At 36.7% G+C, this 22313-nt stretch overlaps 1 pseudogene; it reads right to left on the reverse strand.

The window, feature by feature from the left end:
• Positions 1-893: 893 nt before the first annotated feature.
• LOC110569759 lies at positions 894-1277 on the reverse strand (annotated as a pseudogene).
• Between the last annotated feature and the right edge of the window lie 21036 nt (positions 1278-22313).

The raw sequence follows: 22313 nt of genomic DNA on the forward strand, positions 1-22313 counted from the left end.
AACTTAACAAGATGTAACTTAACAAATTTAACTTAAAATTAAATTGTAGTATTTTATTGCCAAGATCAGAACAAAACTCAGCATTGCCTCCATGGAATCAAAAACTCTTACATAGCTAGATTTATTATATTAAAAAAGATGTTAATAAAGATAATATAAATGAATGGGCTCCCATTCTAGAATTGCTTTAAAATGAAAGGAGGCTTATTTAAGTGAGTTATATTAGAGTTGTAGTGAAGAGTGAGCTTGAACATATTATTATTGTGGTTAAAATAATGGGTCTGGTCTTCTGGACATATAAAAATTCTTAAATGAAATAAGTTAATTTTCATCTAGAGAAATTGCCTCATAGTCCAGTAGGACTACCTACAATAAGGTCCACATACATTAGGCAACCCACTTTAAAGATTGTCATCCTGCAGGTGATTTCTGTAGTGGAAACGCATTTCAGTATTATGCTCTTAAACTATCCATCTATGAGAATTTTATTTTGTTTGTTAAGAAAATTTTCATGGTTTTGTTGTATCATGAGGTATTGAAACATCTGAACAAATCAGTATGTGAGTGGTGAGTCAGCTGCTTTTTCCTTCACTTCTTTGGGTTACTAGAGCAACTTGTCAGTATATTAAAAAAAAAAAAAAAAGACAACCTTTTGTGTCATTTAAGTCTTTCCAAGGCACTGGTACAACACAAACTTCTCCTGTCCAGGTACAACTAGCCTAGCATCCAGACATCATGCACAGTACCTCAGTAATAGCAACACACTGCACCTGCTCCCAGCACAGTGCTGCTCATTTGTGTATGATATTTGGAGCATCTGGAGGAGTATGAATGGTATAGGAAAGAGAATGGAGGGGGAAACAGTGTGAGTACCTGGATGGGAAGAGAGGAGGTCAGCTGAAGTTGTGCAGGGCAAGCCTGAACATGTCATTGGTGCAAACTCAAGCATCTTTGATGTTCTTTAATAGGAATATCTGTTGGAATCCCATCATGGGGTCTTCATCAGCCTTGAGCTGGCCCATGACCCTGGTGATGATGCAGCTATCTAGCACAGGCTAATGATCCTGTGCCATGATGCTGTGCCAGATTTTCTGAAGCAGAAGACTCGACAATCTCTCCACCATTGTAGCTTTCTGCTGGAATTGCTGTCCTTCCCACCTGAGGCATGATGCGTCAATATAACTGGCACCTAAATGCATTCTGTCATTATTAAATAACTGGTAGTAATGTTGAATTAAGCTGGATCCATTCTGCTCCCAGATTGGCTTATTTCCCATTCTAGAGCATCACCCGATCTCACTGAGACCTGGGGAGCCTGCATGTTGGCAGCAGCACTGATCTGCTGCCCTCAGAATCTTAAATATTGATTTCACTGTAATTAAAATACCTTCTGATATAAAATTGAAAAGACATCTATTTAAATCAAGCAAGCTTGTAAATAATTAGAGGGATGTATATAAATCCCAGTTGCTATTAAAACGTGACACAATTTTTTGACTAAGACATGTGTTTAATGGTCTTTCAAATGATTTCCCATATTCAGGGTCTTTTCTGGCTTTTTATGATGGTATACCAAAGTTTTCAAGTTTAATGTTGTAGTTCTGTAAATTTTTTTCCCTGTAAGATTTTATAGTGTATGGGTTTTTTTGTTCTTGTTCTTGTTTCGGTTTTTCTTTTGGTTGTTTTCTATTCAGCATATCCTAAAGAACAGAGGAAAGGATAATATGGAAGATTCAAATCCACATATACTAGGTATTAAATTATATATAAACAGACTAAATACTCCATTTTAAAAGTTAAAGGTCGTCAGAAAAAAGTACATATAATCTTAAAAGTGAGGGGCACCCAGTGGCTCAGTCGTTAAGCGTCTGCCTTCAGCTCAGGTCATGATCCCAGGGTCCTGGGATCGAGCCCCACATCGGGCTCCCTGCTCGGTGAGGAGTCTGCTTCTCCCTCTCTCACTCCCTCTGCTTGTGTTCCCTCTCTTGCTGTGTCTCTCTCTGTCAAATCAATAAAATCTTTAAAAAAAAAAAGTGAACTGCATTGGCCTATGGAAGAGAATTGGAAAAAATGTACAATGTGACAGTTAAGCAGAGAAAAGTTGGTTTTTTATTCTCATATTGGACAAGGTAGATTTAAGAGGCTAAATCCAAGAGAAAGATGTAAACATCCTAACCTTATATTTAGATAATAACATAGCCTCATTTGACAATGCAGGAAGTGACAGAACTAGAAGGAGATGTAGACAAATAATCACAGTGTGAGAATTTAACTCGCCTATCTCTGAAACTAATAGAAAAACAAGGGGAAAATACAAAACCAGCAGTTCTTACCACCTGAACAATTCTTCTTCAGATCTTGTCCCTTTGGATTCTGCCTTCAAACAAATGTCTTTGATAATTTTTCCAGTTTTTCTAGATTTCCTCAGCAGGATGGTTGTGCTGAAAAAGGCTATTCTGCCATTGCTGGTAGCACACATCTCCATAAACACAGTATATTTTTTTATGGTATGCTATAGTTTGTAGCTTCTCACCCATAAAGCCAATTAATGTAAAATTAAGAAAATAAACCATTTATTGTAGAGTACATGATCTTCATTAGCAATGGATCTACTACAACATTCAGCTTGCACAAAACATTTTATATTCATAATTTATATAAAATAATTCAAATAAGAATCAATGCACTAACACAATTTATAAAACATAAATGAAAATAAAATGAAAATATTCATATATACATGTGCTTAATATGTAATAATTTTGGTATTTCAAATAATAATTAAATGATTGCCTATTTAACAAATAGTATTTGTAGAAAACATCAAAGGATAAATACAAAAAAGCATAAAATACCAATGAGTATCTTAAATATGCTTAATATTTAATGTAAATTAAATAATAAGATAATTTTTATATTTTTACCCTAGTATCAGATTATGAAGGAATTTAAAATGTCATTGTGTTTTGGAAAGAAATTTGACACTGTTGCACAAATTTTATATTTGCCTGCCCTTTTCATAGTAATTCCGCTTCTAGAACTGTATCTGACACAGCTGCTTAAACATGTACTGGGAGGGGGGCTCTTTAAGATAGGAACTCTGGTGTCCCAGCTCCCTGTTTGCCCCAGCTGTGGCTCACCCTTCCCGGCCCCCCTCCCTCTTTAAGAATTAACTTCAGAAAGGCACTAGGAGTGGGGAGGCTCCCAGACCCAGGGGGTGGGGGTAATCTGTCCCAAAGAGAAGTCCTAGTCAGCTGAGCCACCAACTGAGTTCCCGCTCAGGTCCACATTGGACCAGGAGGGCTTTAAGTTATTTCTGATTATACTGTGTTCCTCTACTCAATTACAAAAAGAAAATGCTCCGTGTAGGGCCCAGGCTCTTAGCAGCAGTGCAGCACTCTCCCCTTCTTCGATTAAACTTGGAACCACTTTTGTTTTTTTTAAGTACATGAAAAGCAAACCAGTTGTGAAATAAAGTGTGTCCGTATGGTGAATATTATACCACTTTTACAATCACTCTGTTAAATCTATATGTACTCACAGAAAATATCTTCAAGACACAATGTCAATAAAAATAAATTGAAGACTTTCAAATAAGCGTACAGATGTATAAATACATTATTTATGTAACTATGTATGTGTGCTTGCATTTGCTAATACACATTTTTGATTACTAATCATGGTTTCTTTCCACAAAGGGAAATACATTTGCATTTTTTTGCAAATTTTAGGATAAGTACATGTGGTATTTGTAACTAATGTAAAAGTCAAAGAAATAGTCACATGAAGACATAATATTAAAGGTTACTTTGAAATATCTACAATCCTGTTTTTTGTCTCTATAGAATTGCCTTTTTGGGTAATTTTATGTTAATAGATTCATACAATATGTGGTATAATTTGTCTTGCTTCCTTCATTTGGCATAGGGTTTAGAGGTTCATCCATGTTCTAGCATGTATCAGAAATCAGTTCCTTCTCATTGCTGACTTAGAATTCCATTGTGTGGTTAATAACCACTTATTGCTTATGAGTTGATAGAGATTACAGTTCCTCCCAGATTTTGGTTATTATAAATAAGGTGGCTATGAGCATTTTTGTAGAAGTGTTTGTATAGACATAAGCTTTCATTTCTCTTGGGTAAATACCTAGAAGTAGAGGGGTTGGATCATATGGTGGAGTATGTTGAATTTTTTAAGAAATTGCCTAAATGTTTTCCATGTTATTGTACCATTTTGCAATCCCAACATCATTTTATGAAGTTCCAGTTATTCCACATCCACATCAGCTTTTGGTTTTGTGACACTTTTAAAATTTACCCCTTAGAAGGGCGCCTGGGTGGCTCAGTCGTTAAGCGTCTGCCTTCGGCTCAGGTCATGATCGCAGGGTCCTGGGATGGAGCCCCGCATCAGGCTCACTGCTCAGCAGGAAGCCTGCTTCTCCCTCTCCCACGCCACCTGCTTGTGTTTCCTCTCTCGCTGTGTCTCTCTGTCAAATAAATAAAATCTTTAAAAAATAAACTAAAATAATAAAATAAAATTTACCCCTTAGAGAGGGTGGGAATTGGTATCCAATTATGGATTTTATTATTGTTTCCCTGGGAGACTAAAGGTGTTGGGAATTTGTTCATGTGCTTATTGAATAGTCTCTAGTGAAGTATTTACCAAAGATAAATTGTATGTATATTTAAAACTTGTTTTCTCATTATTGATTGGGATAATTCTTTATGTATTCTGGATATAAGTCCCTTTTTTAGATATATCTATTGTAATGTTTTCTCCAGATCTGTGCCTTGTTTTCCTTTTTTAACTTTTAGAACGAGTTTATATATTTGGTGAAATACGTTTTATCTTTTTTTTATTTTTTTTTAAAGATTTCATTTATTTATTTGAGAGAGAAAGAATGAGAGAGAGCGAGTACATGAGAGGGGGGAGGGTCAGAGGGAGAAGCAGACTCCCTGCCGAGCAGGGAGCCCGATGCGGGACTCGATCCAGGGACTCCAGGATCATGACCTGAGCCGAAGGCAGTCGCTTAACCAACTGAGCCACCCAGGCGCCCCGTTTTATCTTTTTTAAAAAAGATTTATTTATTTATTTGAGAGAGAGAGAGAGAGCACGTGAGTGGGGGGAGGGGCAGAGGGAAAGAATCTCAAGCAGACTCACAGCTGAGTATGGAGCCTGATGTGGGGCTCTATCTCATGACCCATGAGATCATGACCTGAGCCAAAACCAAGAGTCAGATGCTTAACCAACTGAGCCATCTAGGCACCCCACATTTTATCTTTTTTTAATCTTGTCTTAACAGATCTTTTTCTATAGCAAGAATTGAAAGATTTTTTCCTATATGCTTCATAGTTTGTACTTTTATATTGAAGTCTAAGATCTATTTCAAGTTCATTTGTGTGGTGTGAAATTCATGTTCAAATGCATTTTTCCGTATGGTTATTCAGTTGTTACAATACTTATTGAAATAACTCTTCTTCCTTTCATTAGATTAGTTTGGCACCCTTGTCGAAAATTAATTGGCCAAATTTCTAGACTTTCTGTTCTGTTCCATTGTCTCCTTATGCCAATACTATACCCTCTTGAATATTGGAGCTTCATAAGTTCTGAAATCAGGTAGTAAAGATCCTTCAACTTGTTTTAAAATTTTGGGCTATTAAAGATCTTACACTTACATATTAATCTTAGAATAGTTTTGTAAATTTTTGCACAAAAAGCTTGCTGACATTTTTATTGAGGGTGAGTCTGTGGATAAATTTGGAAAGGTCTGCTGTCTTAACACTATAGAGTTTTCTAATCCAAGAAAATTGTATATCACAACATTTCTTTAAATTTCTTCTTTTTTTTCCCAGCAATATTTGTAGTTTTCATTTGGAAGTTTTGCATATATTTGCTAATGTTTCCTTGGGAATATTATGTTTCTGGGTACTATTGTACATGATAAAGTTTCAGTTTCATTTTTAATGATTATTTGCTGGCATATAGATGTGCAGTTGATTTTTTGTGCATTGATCTTGTATCCTGCAAACTTGATAAATTCACTTATTCTGTCTGCTTTTTTGTGTATTCTTTCAGATTTTGTATATATATGATAATGCTGTCTCTGAAAAAAGAGACAATTATAAGTCATCTTTTCCAATCTACATATTTTCTTTTCTTGCCTTATAAACTCACTAGCACCATCATTTCAATTTTGACTAGAAATGATAAGAATCAGTACCCTTGCCTTGTTCCCAAACCTGTGGGAAGTCATTCAGTCTTTTTCTTCAAAATATTAGGCCAACTGTAGATTTTTCATTGATTCACTTAAGATGAGGAAATTCCTTTCTATTGCTGGTTTGTCAAATTTCATCACCTTGCACACTTACAATTGATGAGTTTAGGTATATGTCAGTTGTCCCTCAATAGCAGATTTAAAATGGGGAAATCACCTTAAATATTTGCTGGAACTATTGTTCAGGTGGTTAAATCCCACAGAATATTGATCATTTTCTCATATTTATTTAATGTGTTTTTCATCTATGCCTACTCTTATATGTGCACATATGTAAAATAGGAAAATACAAGTCTCAATTCTAGGTTATTGTTACAATTAAATGATATGTGTAGGAAAGTATTTTATAAACTATGAGGATTTATAGAACATCAAATTATTCTTCCTATTCAGAAAATTTATGTATATGTATCTGATATTTCTGAGTGTATTTAAGGTCTTGATTTCATTGTTATTCTCTGTATTTATGCAAGATGATAGCAATTTGGAAATAAGCAAAACTTCTTTTAGTTGTCAAAGAAGTGAGTTGCACATTGTTACGGAAACATTATCAGTAGAAATAAACAGGGCTTGGAATAGGAACAGATCAAGAAAAAAAAAATGCCTCTGTGTAGTATCTAACAGTGATATCTAAACGCAGAAAGAAAGCATTATTTCTTTCAGAAGCTTCAACAATGATTTATTTTATTCTCTCTGAATTTTACCTGTCTCTAATAGTTAGCAATTATTTCCTGGGCATTCATCCTAGATTGTTGCTAAGAAATGACTATAAGCTTGTACCTTCTCAGTTTACTATTTGCTACACAGAATTTCTTGCATAAGTCTTTGCCAAAATATTGCTTTTTTATTCTAAAAATTAATAAAGTACACCTATCTTATTTCATATAATTTTTTCTCTATAATGCAGTCTTTAGGGAGGCAAAATTAAATTTGTTGGGTCATTGACTCTTAAAGAATTTGGTTAATTTGTAACTACTTCTTTAGTACACACACACACACACACTCACACACCCATAGAGGCAACTGAACAGGATCTACATAAAAGAAAAGCAGACCGTATCATCACTATGACATATGGTTCATCTGATTTGATTCAGCTCATTTCCCTGGAAGAGATGCCTGCTGGGAACTGTATCTTTTCTATTTGTTTTGAATGCACTAAAAGACCAATTATAAACACTGGCACAGCATTTTATAATCTTATTTGTACTTTATATTTTATTTTACAAACTTATTTTAGTTTATTTTTCTGTGGATCAAGTAAACCATCCAGACTTGTTGGGTTAGTGGTAATGATACTGACCTGCAGTCACAGTAAAAGAGTCCAAACCTTAGAATGAGGCTTAATGAGTCCTTAAGCAAATAATTGCATTTCTACAAACCTCAACTGACTTTATTGGCAATATGAAGATAATAATTATTTCCTCCTAAACCTGAGAAACTGTACAAATACATGCAATCCTCTAAAACAAGGTTTGTTGTTATAATTCAGCCAACAAATTATGATCAAGGTCTTCCTTTTTTTAAAGATTTATTCATTTTAGAGAGAGAGCGTGTGCATGCACACATGAACACATGAGTGGGGAGAGGGACAAAGGGAGAAGGAGAGAGAGAGAATCTCCAGCAGACTCCCCGCTGAGTGGGAAGCCCAATGTGGGGCTTGATCTCACCACCCTGAGATCATGACCTGAGCCGAAATCAAAAGTTGGATGCTTAACCAACTGAGCCACCCAGGTACCCCTCAAGGTCTCTTTCTTAGAACACGGAAACATCTTTTCACTTTTTCTCCCCTCTTTTAATGTTTCTAACAATATTTGTTCTATGCTGATACCAAGTTTTACATGGTTCTAACTATTTCAATGATAGGAAAATACTTCACTTCTCTCTGTATTTATTTAGGTTTCTTTATTAAGTAGAACTTAAAAGGTTGTCCTTCTGTAGATGTTATGTTTTCTGTGCATCACAGATCAAGTCACTCTATTTGTCTTTCTTTTTGTAATTTGCACAGTGAAATTCTCTGAGATCCAAAGTGAATTTAGAATTATGGAGGTACAAAATTCATTTTGGCATATTCAGATTTTTATTGTTTCTCTTTTGATCTGTTGCTCAAATATCTAAAATATGATAAACAATCAGACATATTTATATTTTTATTGTATTTATCTCTTTAAGTCACTCAAAATATATACTTTGGTATCTTGTGTTAACAGTGGATAGAATTTTTTGTCCAATTGTCAACTATTTGTCCTAACACTATTTAATAAATAATATTTTTTAACCCACTAAACTGGGGGTTTATCTCTATATCTTAAAATTTTATATATAAGAGAGTTTATTTCTGGGCTAACTCATTTAATCTATTTATGTACCATTACCATACTTTTATTTGTGTTAGATAATAATTTTAGTATCTCTTAGCCAAAGTTTCTCGCAGTCCCAATTTCCAGAATTCTATTATGGTTGCTTTGCTCTTTATTCCTCCCCATTCATTTGAGTTCATTTTGGTTATTGAGAAGGTAATCTTATTGGGACAAAATTGTACACTTTTTAGAAAAGATATTTGTAGAACAAATTGAGACAGTAGAGATAGAAAAGGAGACTGAATTACCACTTTTTGGAAAAATATTCTCTTCCTTATTTATGTACTGGGCCTTCTTCCATTGGAAAAGAAAAGGGTACAACTTAAACAATAGAGGTTTTTTTCATGACTGAAACATTGCACTTGCCAGGTCATATAATAATCTAAGTATAATACTACCATTGCTTAGATCATTGTAATTGTTTCCCTTTAAATGTTTGTTTAAGAGTAAGGACAAAGAATTAAACTATGGTATTGTTTTGGTGATTAAATTGTAGCTCATAATGGTTTAACCATTCTGAGACTAGTGCATAAAGATTTCTGGATATGTCAGAGCTACATTGTTATATTCAGCAAAGAAACACGGACACTTGTTAAAATGAAGAGAAATCAGCAAGTGATATTTCCCTTTGAGTGTTCACGTAAGTATTACTTCTTCCTTGTTAGCAAGACAATTAATTATTCAGTCAATACTCAGAGAGTAAGGCACTATCAAAAAGAAAAAAAGAAAAATGATAAATCAGAGAGAAGGTTCTGTTTATAGAACACTTTATTCTAAGTTGTAAGCTATCTACATAAATATTTTTAATGCATACTAGAATGTGGTGAATGCCAAAATGAAAGTTACTGGGAATGATGGAACATTAGAGGAGGGAGAAATTACTGTCATACACAGCAATCTGGTGTTGACTTCATGGACGACTTGGCATGTGAGCTACACCTTGACCGATGGTATAGATTTGGGGTTGATGAGGTGGCATCACTGGAAGAGTTGAGACAAAGCAACTGAGGGGCAGAGACTTATTAGTATATTCAGGAGAAAGTAGGTAATTTATTTTGGCTAGAATATAAGAATGTGTGAGAAAAAACAGTGGGAGATAATTTTGGAAAGACAATTAGAGGCCAGATGGCAAAATATCTTGAATAGTAGCTATTAGATTTTGGATTTTATTTTGTTGGTAATTTGGGGCCTGTGAAGTATTTTTTTTTAAAGGCATTGGTGTGAATGGTGCTATGCTTTAGAAAGGTTACAAAACTGATTATCTTCCTAGATAAGCCTTTAGACGGCCTTCATATAGTACTAGTGAGATTCTAAGATTCTAAAATCTTAAATCACCAGGTTCAGAAAGGTTTAGATATTATCTTAGCAATGGTCACAAAGTTCATCTACTAAGCCATTTCTCCTTTTGTACTATTGTGTTTGATGTCAAATTAATATTTTTTCTTGTCTTTCCCTTTATTTAAAGAAAGATGTTAATATCCTTTGAAAGAAGTTAACTGAAGTATATAATCACTGCCTTTGAAATTATTAGAATAACAAATGTGATATGAAATATTAAAGGTTTCTAGTGCATTACAATAATTACAAAAGATCATGTCATTTGAACATAAATTTGCATTGTATCTGTTTCATATATTACATTTTTTCTCAATATAGTTATAAATCAGTGCACCTTCAAGGTATCTCTGCTATACCCAGATTAAGAAATTGGAATATCACTACAGGTTAATTTAGTGTTTCATGTGACATTATTAGTCTTATTTATTTTTTAAATAAAACCCATACTCACCAGAAAACCTTCATTTTATTTATCATGTGCATTATTTATTGAATTATGGATATATGCAGTTGGTATTCATTTTGATAAACATTTGGTATTCATTTTGATAAACACTAAAAATGTAAATGAAGTCAACTCAGTAACTAACTTGAGTGCTCATGCATTAAAAGAAATGACTAAAGAAGTAGCAAAATCTAGTTGTAACTGCTGGTAGTCCATTAGTGGAAACCAAATCAATTCTTAGTGACACATAATCTCATTATACTGCAATAGCTAATGGATAATTTTTATTAAAAGTCAAGTGTCTATAACATTGTTACTATGCATTTTGTTTAGGAACTGACATTGATGCCCTATAAAAGACTATAGCATAGGAATTTAGAAAACTGACAGGGATCAGGCTTAGGAAGTGAGGAGATTTTCAAATTTAATGTTTATTAGTTTTGCATATGTGAAGTTGCAGTTGTTGTCATATATTTGATCACTTCTGTCTTTTCAGTTGAGATGCTAACATATGGAAATATGTGGGAGTTATACAGGACCTACTAATGGACTGGATACAATAGGAAAAGAAAAGATTGACCCCTAGATTTTGGTTTGCCTAACAGAATGGCTTCGTGGTTGCTGTCTTGTTCAGTTAGGGCTGCCATAACAAAGTACCATAGATTAGGTGGCTCTCACAGTTCTGGAGCCTGGAGGTCTGAGATCAGAGTGCAAGTATGAACAGGTTGTGATGAGGGCCCTCATCCAGGTTGTAGACTGTTATCTTCTTGTATCCTCCCATGGCAGAAAGAGGGCTAGAAAGCTCTCTGGGTTCCCTTTTATTAGGGCACTAATCCCATTTGTGAGGGCTCCATCCTCATGATCCAATTACTCCCAAAGGCCTATCTCCTAATATTATCGTATTTGGGGTAGGATTTAAACATCTGAATTTTAGGAGGACACAGGCATTCAACCCATAACAGCTACCCCTCACAGAGAGTAGTGAGTATAAGAAAAACAGAGCCAAGAGATCAAAATCTCAATAGCCTTTTACATATGATTTTGAAATACCTTTTATCTGGTTGGGTAGAGATGGCAAGAATGCCATTATATGTTGAGATATGGACTTCAACAGTGAGATCTGTAACAGGGAGATGTTTTTTGGGAGCTATTAGGATACACTACTTGCTGACTCCAGACAAGTAACATAATCTCTCTAAACTGGTTTTTTTAGCTGGAAGATTGGATTAGTTAATAGGACCTACCTCTTGGTGTCAGAGTAAAGGATTAAATCAGGTAACGTATGTAGATACTTAGACCTATCCCTGGAAATAGTAAGTGCAAAATAAATGTTTATTGCTATTGTGTGCAATGAAAAAAAAATAAATAAATTGCCAATTGAAAGCATAAAAGTAAACTGGACTGCTCAAAAATACTGAAAAGAGGAGAAATTGGTGTCCTGGGATTGAGGCTTGGGGTATTTAATCATTGACTGCCTTAGTAAAGGAGATTGATCTTGAAAACAAGTCCAAGGAAAGGTAGCCAAAAAGTGTAAAGCCATTCAGAAGAGGGACTGCCACAAAACTTGGGGAACAAAATAATTAAAAGTGCTACTGAGGGGCCCCTGGGTGGCTCAGTCGGTTAAGCGTCTGACTCTTGGTTTTGGCTCAGGTCATGATCTCAGGGTCATGAGAATGAGTACCACGTGGGACTCTGTGCTCAGTGTAGAGTCTGCTTGAGATTCTCTCTCTCCCTCTCCCCCACCCCTCCCTTCCCTGCTCTCATGTGCACATGCGTGTGCACTCTCTCTCTCTCTCAAATAAATAAAATCTTAAAAAAATAAAAAGTGCTACTGAGATTAGGATTATGAATAATTATGATAATAATTTTTAACACTTGTTGAATAATTACTGTTTGCTTAGTACTAAGTACTTTATCTGGATTGATTCATTAGTCTTCAGTAACATCATAAGGTGAGTACTATTATCTTTGTTCACAAATGAGAAAAACAGGTTTAGAGAAAGTAAGAAACATATACAAATTAACACAGGTAGTAATTGGTGTATATGGGTTTGGAACCCAGGCAACATAAGTCCAGAGATTGTACAGTTAGCCTGTATGATCCATTTCATCCAAATGGTCTTAAAAACATCCCCTTTGAATTTTTTCCTATATGTGAAGGATAAACAGGAGTTTGTCAATGGAGAAAGGATTGAAGGCTGTCAAAGATGTGCTTTATTCTGCACACATGTGATGTTCTGTTGAATGATAGAGTGAAGTGATACTGACTTCTCTTGAGCCTCCAAACTTGAGGAGTCATGTAAGGATCCTTGAGTGACAAGAGAATGATATCACACATGGTATTTTGGTTAGTTCTGACATTGTCTTGAAGAATTACATTCCAGTTTTCCTTTAAGGAATTATGCATCCTGAGATCTCAGTTTAGGAGGTTTAAGTAAAGATAACCCCATCCCTATTTCTGCTAGGGTTGCATAAACTACGTGTATCAAAAAGAGTGTCATGCTCAACTGCCCAAAGGATTAATTGATAATGGCTTTCTCGATATGCAAAACTCTGTTTTGGGGGTGCCTGGCTACCTCAGTTGGTAGAACATGTAACTCTTAATTTCAGGGTTCTCAATTCAAGCCCCACACTGGGGATAGAACCTACTAAAAACAAACACAAAACAAAACAAAACAACTCTGTTTTTAAAAATTTGGAATTCTAACTCTATTAAGATAATATTTTGCTGCCTTGATTCTTCTAGAAGGTTGATTCCTTGCTACTGCCCTAATCTGTGGAGATAACAATGTTATTCTTCTAGAATGGTATGTCATGTTGAGGCATGAGCATGGTCTTAAAGATACCACAGCGGATATAGTTGTGGATTCAAGGTGACTGTGCAAAGAGTTTAAGTGAGGACCACTCCACACACAATTAGTAATTCCCATGTTATTTGAATTACATAAAATGTGTTCACATTTTAGCATCATTTATTCCTTGGAGCACTCCAGAGCTCTAACACCACCCTCAAGATAGATGATTTCTTAAAAGAATTCACAGAGGGGTGCCTGGGTGCCTCAGTCATTAAGCATCTGCCTTCGGCTCAGGTCATGATCCCAGGGTCCTGGGATCGAGCCCCCTTCGGGCTCCCTGCTCGGCAGGAAGCCTGCTTCTCCCTCTCCCACTCCCCCTGCTTGTATTCCTGCTCTCGCTATCTCTTTCTCTATCAAATAAATAAAATCTTTAAAAAAAATTAAATCAATAAATTAAAGAATTCACAGAAACCAGGAAAGCTATTAAACTTACAATTATAGTTTATTACAGCAAAAAGATAACATATGACAATCAGGAAAGGGAAAGGCCATATAGGGAGGCATCCAGGAGACACGAGGCAGTTTCCAGTTACTCTCTTCCTAGAGTTACACATACAGTGCTTCGTTTTTCTAGCACTAACGTGCTGCAGCACATACAAAATGTTGACAACCTTGGTCACGTAAGCATGGAGCATGTCCACCGTAGCTCTTTAGTCCTAGCTCCTCAGTCTCCAGCCCTCACGGAGGACTCACTGAGACAGGATGACTCAATGCCTCCAAGTGCCAGACATATAAAAACAGATCTTTACCGTAAATCACATCGCTAGCATCAGCTATCTGGTATGGCCCAAAGCATCAGATATACAAACACATGCTTATCAGGCAGGATATTCTAAGGGCTCAGAGGTTACATATCAGGAGCTGGACAAGGATGAGCCCTGAACAAGTTAGGCAAGTAGAGGCTTCGAGCAATCCAGGCCTCAGAGTTAACCTTTGAGGTTACTTTTTATGTATAGTATTATAATATTATGTATCATATTATGTATGTTACTTTTATGTATAGTATTTTGTCCTATGTAATGTCTTAGTGATTTTTTGTTGTATATGAAAATGATTTCTAACTTTCTGTTTTCATTTTCCATTTTATAAAATACTTTTAATTCTAATTCTTTTACTTCTAATTCTCATGACTTTGAGTTGTCCAGCATTGCCTACAAATATATGCAACCATAACTACTTATACATTTACAAAATAGTTATCTTTGAGTACTTTCTGATACTGCTGGGCCTTACTTCTTGTTTTTGTCTAAATGAATTTGAACTTCTGGGAAAATTTTTAGATGACTGAGGTGATAATTTTCTCATTGCTAAATTAAATGAGAAAATAGACAAGCCTTCAGCATGTGCAATAAGTTTGACATGAGAGAAAACAAAGTAAGCATTTTTATGAATTATAGAGTTATTGTGACCAGAGTTATTGTGACTTATATATATATATATGATTGAAAAATGTGACAGGTCCTTATGCAGTTGTATTTCAAAAATGCAGAAAACACAAAACAGTAATATTTTTCAAGGAAAAAAATAGAAACTGTTTTATAATTGAAAAGAAACATGAATGTGATCACGATAGGCACTGAAATAAACAAGCAAACAAAACATTAACAAAGACATGGTGATAGAAATTAAGAGCAAATAATTGATTAATTGGACATCTGTTTTTTGTTCTTTTCACTGTCCAGTTCCCATTTTTCTGGTGCATCTTTAGGAAACAACCCCAAATTTCAGTCCAAGTTCAAATAGAGCTGACGCTTCCTTACACCTCAGGGGAGAAGATCTGAGTCCATTAATCAATCCTCCATCCCCCTGGCCAAAGTGCTTGGTCTAGGGGTGAGTCCATAATCCTTGTTAGGTCAATGTGAGGTCTTTCCCTGCCATTGATGGAAACACAAGTTTGTTTTTCCTGCTGTATTTGGTAAATTTGGACAGGAGAGTGGTGGCTATCAAACTAACTGCACAATAAATCCTGGGGGGATTTGTTAAAGCCTGTTACCCAGGTCACAACCTACATCAACTAAATAAAAATTGCTGGTTTATGAAATCTGTGCTTCACTTGAGTTTACAGACTCCTCAGGGAATTCTGATTGGCATTCAGTGTTGAAAACCCATGATCCAGAGAATAGTGAGTCTCAAACTTTTGGATGTACCTGAATCAAGAGTGGGCTCGATAAAATCTAGATTGTTTAGCCCAGCCACACCATTTCTTTCTCGTGACGTATGGGTAGGTGGGATGGGGAATTTGTATCTCTATTAATTGCCCAGGTGATGCTGATTCCGGACCAGACTTTGAAAATCACAGCACTAGCTGTGAAGGTTTGCATATGACAGTGAAAAGGATGCTTTGCTTTTGAAGAGAGGAAAACATTAAAAGTTTAAAAAAAAAAAAAAGACTGGGGTGCCCGGGGGGCTTAGTTGGTTAAGTGTCAGGGTCTTGGTTTCTGCTCAAGTCATGATCTCAGGTTCCTGGGATCGAGCTCCGCATCAGGCTCTGTGCTCAGTGGAGTCTGCTTGAGGATTTCTCTCTCTCTGCCTCTGCCCCCACTGATATACTCTCTCTCTCATATAAATAAATAAATCTTTAGAATAAAAAAAAAGAAATTTATTTATTTATTTATTTATTTTTAAAGATTTTATTTATTTGAGAGAGAGAGTGAGAGAGAGAGAAAGAGCACAAGAGGGGGGAGCGGGAGAGGGAGATGCAGACTCCCTGCTGAGCAGGTAGCCCGATGCGGGACTCGATCCCGGGACTCCAGGATCATGACCTGAGCCGAAGGCAGTCGCTTAACTGACTGAGCCACCCAGGCGCCCCCCCCCCCAAAAAAAGAAATTTAAAGTAACTGTAATGTTATAGGTAGACCTCAGTGGTTGGCCTTATGAGAGCTTGCATTTAGAAGATTCCAGTTTATGTCATTGATGCTGTTTAGTGATCACGTTTTGAGGTCTGGCAATTGGTCAGTATGACTAGTGGTGATACCTACTATGTGATGTGCTTATACTAAAGCTGTGCTACATCTTAAGATTTTCATCTCATTTCACCTTCACTACCCAGGGAAGGTAGTCCAAATACGTCTAGTCTAGCAATAAAGAAACTAAAGATCAGAATTAAGTATTCTGCCTGAGGCCACAGAACAAATAAGTAGCAGAACTGAGATTGGAAACTGGAAAAACCTACTCCAAAACCTGTGCTAATAAACAGGATGAGGAGGTGGAGGAGGTTTCATAGCAGATGGAGGTAACTGCCCCATGTCCTTCAGCATGGGGAAACCTCTGGTGTAAGGTCAATCTGAGGACACAGCAGTATGTAGCCACCACTAAAATGTAGCTTCAGGTCTGTTTCCACACGTCTTGAAGAGGATTTAAAAATGTACTAAGTGTGCCAATAATTAAAGTGTTCTGAGTGAAGGTACTGTGGGTCAGACATATCCCTGAATATCTGCATTATTTTGGATATTAAAGGCTCCTCTTAAGGGAGAGGGTAGCCCAAGACTTCAAAGACAAAAACACTAAATGCCAAATAACCTATTCCAAAATGAGGTGGTGTATGATCTTGCAAAGGACCTTACCAGAACTGGTTCTGCAGCCATCAGCGAGAGAGTTGTACAAGAGACTTGAGGTAGAAAAGAGAAAAAATTTTTCATTCATCTATTATTTATCTACATTTTTTAATTGTGCTCACATATGATGTTACATTAGTTTCAGGTGTACAACACAGTGATTCCACAAGTCTATATGTTATGCTGCGCTCACAAGTGTAGCTACCGTCTGTCACCACACAATTCTAATACAATACCATTGACTGTATTCTGTATACTGTGCCTTTTATTCCAGTGACTTATTCATTCCATAACTGGAAGCCTGTATCTCCCACTTTCCTTCACCCATTTTGCCCATCCACAACCTTGCAACCATCAGTTCTCTGTATTTTGGGGTCTATTTCTGCTTTCGGTTTGTTTATTCATTTGTTTTGTTTTTTAGATTCCACATATAAGTGAAATCATATGGTATTAGTCTTTCTCTGACTTACTTCACTTAGCATAATACCCTCTAGGTGCAAACATGTTGTTGCAAATGGCAAGCTTTCATTCTTTTTATGGCTGAGTAACATTCCATTGTATATATGTACCACATCTTCTTTATCCATTCATCTATCAGTGTACACTTGGGCTGCTTCCGTATCTTGGCTGTTGTAAATAATGCTGCAGTAAACATAGGTGTTCATATATCTTTTTGAATTCGTGTTTTTGTTTTCTTTGGAATTACTGTATCTTATGATATTTCTATTTTTAATTTTTTGAGGAACCTACATACTGATTTCCACAGTGGCTGCACCAATTTGTATTCCCACCAACAATGCACAAGAGTTCCTTTTTTCTCCACATCCTCACCAACACTTGCTATTTTTTTCTTTTTCATTCTAGCCATTCTGATAGGTCTCTGAGCTGATATATCACTGTGGTTTTGATTTGTAGTTCCCTCATGATTAGTGATGCTGAGCATCTTTTCATGTGTCTGTTAGCTATCTGGATGTCTTCTTTGGAGAAATGTCTATTCATGTCTTCTGCCCATTTTTTAACTGGATTAATTGTGTTTGGGGGGTGAGTTTTATAAGTTCTTTATAGATTTTAGATACTAATCTTTTATCAGATATGTGATTTGCAAATATCTTCTCCCATTCCGTGGGCTGCCTTTTAGTTTTGTTGATTGTTTCCTTCCCTGTGCAGAAGCTTTTTATCTTGATGAAGTCCCAATAGTTCATTTTTGCTTTTGTTTCCCTTACCTTTGGAGATGTGACTAGCAGAAGTTGCTGCAGCCGAGGTCAAAGAGGTTGCTGCCTGTGTTCTCATCTAGGATCTCGATGGTTTCCTATCTCACATTTAGGTCTTTGATCCATTTTGAATTTATTTTTGTGTATGGTGTAAGAAAGTGGTCCAGTTTCATTCTTCTGCATGTTGCTGTCTAGTTTTCCTGACACCATTTGTTGAAGAGACTGTCTTTTTTCCATTGGATATTCTTTCTTGCTTTGTCGAAGATTAGTTGACCGTATAGTTGTGGGTCCATTTCTGGGTTCCTTATTCTGTTCCATTGATCTATGTGTCCCTTTTTGTGCCAGTACCATACTGTCTTGATGACTAGAGCTTTGTAATATAGCTTGAAATCCAGAATGGTGATGCTTCCAATTTTGTTTTGCTTTTTCAGGATTGCTTTGGCTATTCAGAGTCTTTTGTGGTTCCATACAAATTTTAGGATTGTTTGTTCTAGCTCTGTGAAAAATGCTCTTGGTATTTTGATAAGGATTGCATTAAATGTGTAGATTGCTTTGGGTAGCGTAGACATTTTAACAGTGTTTGTTCTTCCAATCCATGAGCACAGAAGGCTTTTCCATTTTTTTGTGTCCTCTTCAATTTTGGTCATAAGTGTTGTATAGTTTTCAGAGTACAGAACTTCACCTCTTTAGGTTTATGCCTAGGTATCTTACTGTTTTTCATGCAATTGCAAATGGGATCGATTCCTTGATTTCTTTGTCTGCTGCTTCATTATTGATGTATAGAAATGCAACAGATATCTGCACATTGATTTTATATCCTTCAACTTTGCTGAATTCATATATTAGTTCTAGCATTTTTTTTTTTTTGGTGGAGTCTTTTGGGTTTTCTATATAGAGTATCATGTCATCTGCAAATAGTGAAAGTTTGACTTCTTCCTTGCCAATTTGGATGCCTTTTATTTCTTTTTGTTGTCTAATTGCTGAGGCTAAGACTTCCAGTACTCTGTTAAATGGTAATGGTGAGAGTGGACATCCTTGTCTTGTTCCTGACCGTAGGGGAAAGGCTCTCAGTTTTTCCCCACTGAAGATGGTATTAGCAGCGGGTCTTTTATATATGGCCTTTATTATGTAGCCCTCATATCTTTTTCAAGAAGAATTGCTCTATAAATAGGTGTAGATTTGGTGTATCCCGACAGCAGGTGAATTCAAGTTCTTCCTACATTGCCATCCTGGACCAGAACTCCTTCACAAAATATTTTTTATTTTTTATTTTTTTAAGATTGTATTTATTTATTTGAGAGAGAATGAGAGAGTGAGAGCATGAGAGGGAGAGAGAGAGCATGAAAGGGGTGAGGGTCATAGGAGAAGCAGACTGTCTGCTGAGCAGGGAGCACGATGTGGGACTCGATCCTGGGACTCCAGGATCATGACATGAGCCGAAGGCAGTTGCTTAACCAACTGAGCCACCCAGGCGCCCACAAAATATTTTTTTTAAAGAGTGGTAACGGGAGGTATTTTCTCCAAATTCATGAGACAGGGAAAGATGGTTTTCTTATTCGCTCAAGCCCAGTGCAAAGGGCTTTAGAACATTTGCCCCCATCAAGGTCAGCCCAGCAATAAATTCACTGCACACTCAATGAATGATCTTCAAAACTCTGAGAGAAAAGAAGCTCTCTAAGAAAGTCTAAAATCCAAAAATAGCTGTTTAGATGACTGGTCCAAAGGAGCACTGGAGATGATCGATTATTGACACATTCTCTGAGAATGTTGAGGAGCTCACAACACCTGAGAGAGCTGCAGGAACTCACACCTGTGGTGGTTTTCTCCTGTACGTTGTGGGCTGCTGCAATGATGGGGTGAAGTGACATTATTGTCTACTCTGGAGGCTCAGAAACTTCAATGGTCAAAAGAGGATTCTCCTCAGTGGTCACAGCAGTCCAGTAAGTGCTTCTTCCTGTGCCATTAAGTGGATATGAGATAGCAGCATTCCCTAAAGTTATCTAGAAGGCTTGTTGAAACTCACATTGCTGGGCCCATTCCCAATGCCCAAGGTTCTGATCCAGTACATGTGGAGAAGGGTATGAGGGATTTACATTTTTAATGAGTGCCTAGGTGATGTTGATGTGGCTGCACTGGGCCACCCCTGCTTTACATCTAGGGCTAGTGACGGCAGGAAGATTGTCCAAGAACTAAAACAACATAAGTAAATCAGGAAGCTGGCCATACAAAAAGAACACAGGCTGAGTGTGCCGAGTGAAAGGAATGCACAGAATAGCAGACATCATGGCCATTCTTTTCCTCTAATTTAAATAGAATAAAATCATTCCATTTCAAGAGAAAATAACCAGAGGGAAAGGCATTTTAAGGGGTGACATGTAAATATTCTCCAAGCTCAATTAAATGTGTCATGTAGTTCATAAATTACTCATCTAGCCCACCAACCAGCCCTACCATAAGTAGTTAGTTGCAACTACGCAGTCACGGTGGGCATGCCACAGTTGTGTGTTTTGAAAAACGTGTTGGTGATGCATTAATTTTGCAGCAAGCAAGTAGTTGGTTTCAGAGGTTTGGAGAAGAGAAGTGACTCTGGCTATCTGGAATCATTCCCATCCAATCAGAGAATTGGTTACTCAACACCAGTATTTATTAGTGAAATATATGCATGTTCTTGTGCAGCATGTTGCATGCCCGGTTCCGCTGTAGCTGCTTCAACCAAAGAGTTCAGACAGAATGCCTGATCTCCTTGGTTTTTGGGATTCATAATCTTTTATTTTTACGTGTTTGGAATCCTAATTCCATTATTGCAGTTGAAATATCTCGACATCTTAACTATATTTGGAGAAAGTGCTTAAGGAGTTAATTTCAGTGAAGTGAGATCATTTTGGTGGGGGCTTAATATGATAGGAATTTTGTCCTCAAAAGGATGTTGGAGGTGTACCAGGCTGGCCCACTGGCTAGCACACGGGGCTCTTGATCTGTGGTCATGATTTAGGGTCCTACATTGGGCATATAGTAATTAAAAAATAAGTAAATAAATAAATATTATTTTAAAAAGAAGTGGAAGAGCACCAGAGATCTCTTTGCATGTATACACAGAGGAAAGGTCATGTGTGAACACATGGGGAAGGCAGCATTCTTCAAGCCAGTGAGAGAGGCTTGTCTAATAACTCACCCTGCTGGTTCTTTGATTTGGGACTTACAGCCTGCTGAATTGTAAGAAAATAAATTTTCTGTTTATGCCATGTTGCCTATAGTATTTTTTTATGACAGACCGTACAAAATCGTACTTGATATCAGCTAAGTCAGAAATTAAAGGTCACCCGTGATAGTTCACCTGAAGGTATATAAACTGTTAATGAAGTTTTTAAGTGCTAGTGAATTAATCCTTATAAAGTCTCTGTGAATTTTGCTCCATCATGGTGATATTTCTATAGTAAAGACTACCTTGCCTGTCCTCTGCATTGTTAAAACATATTCATACTTACTTTCATACACTGATCTTATCCACTACTTTCAAAGCAAGGTTAGCCTAACACATTTCTCACACTGTATTTTGAATAATCATTTTTAAAATGAAAATCTGATTGCATCAATACTCTGCTTCCAAGTCTTTATCAATTTCCACTCAGTTTATTATTACATTATCTGCCTTTTCTTAACTCTCTAACTGTATCTGCACCATCTCCCTGTGGGACTCAGCTATATTAAATGAAACAAATACAGAATTTAAATGAACAATTGTTAATGTTATAAAAGGTGATGCTAAGATATGCAGAATACAATCCAGAAAGAACAAGTATGGAATTTCAGAGTTAAATAGTTTGAATAAAAGCAGGCTTAGGATGCTCCTAACCCAGTATGTGAAAAGAAAAGTGTCAGATTTTTTTGCTGTAACCTTAAGGCAGGATATGTTTCTTAGTCATATCCACATCACTGGCTTCCAAGACAGTGTCTGTCTCAATAAATGCTCTTAAAAAAGATTAAGGAGCGGGGCACCTGGGTGGCTCAGTCGTTAAGCGTCTGCCTTCGGCTCGGGTCATGATCCCGGGGTCCTGGGATCGAGCCCCACATCGGGCTCCCTGCTCTGCAGGAAGCCTGCTTCTCACTCTCCCACTCCCCCTGCTTGTGTTCCCTCTCTCGCTGTCTCTCTCTCTCTGTCAAATAAAATCAAAAAAAAAAAAAAAAAAAGATTAAGGAGCTGTCATTTCCACTAGGAAAACACCTAGAAAATTCAGGAGGATAGCCAAGAGAGGGGTGGAAAGCCTGCCTCCCTTTC

The sequence above is a fragment of the Neomonachus schauinslandi genome, chromosome X, assembly GCF_002201575.2.
Source record: "Neomonachus schauinslandi chromosome X, ASM220157v2, whole genome shotgun sequence".
NCBI lineage: Eukaryota > Metazoa > Chordata > Mammalia > Carnivora > Phocidae > Neomonachus > Neomonachus schauinslandi.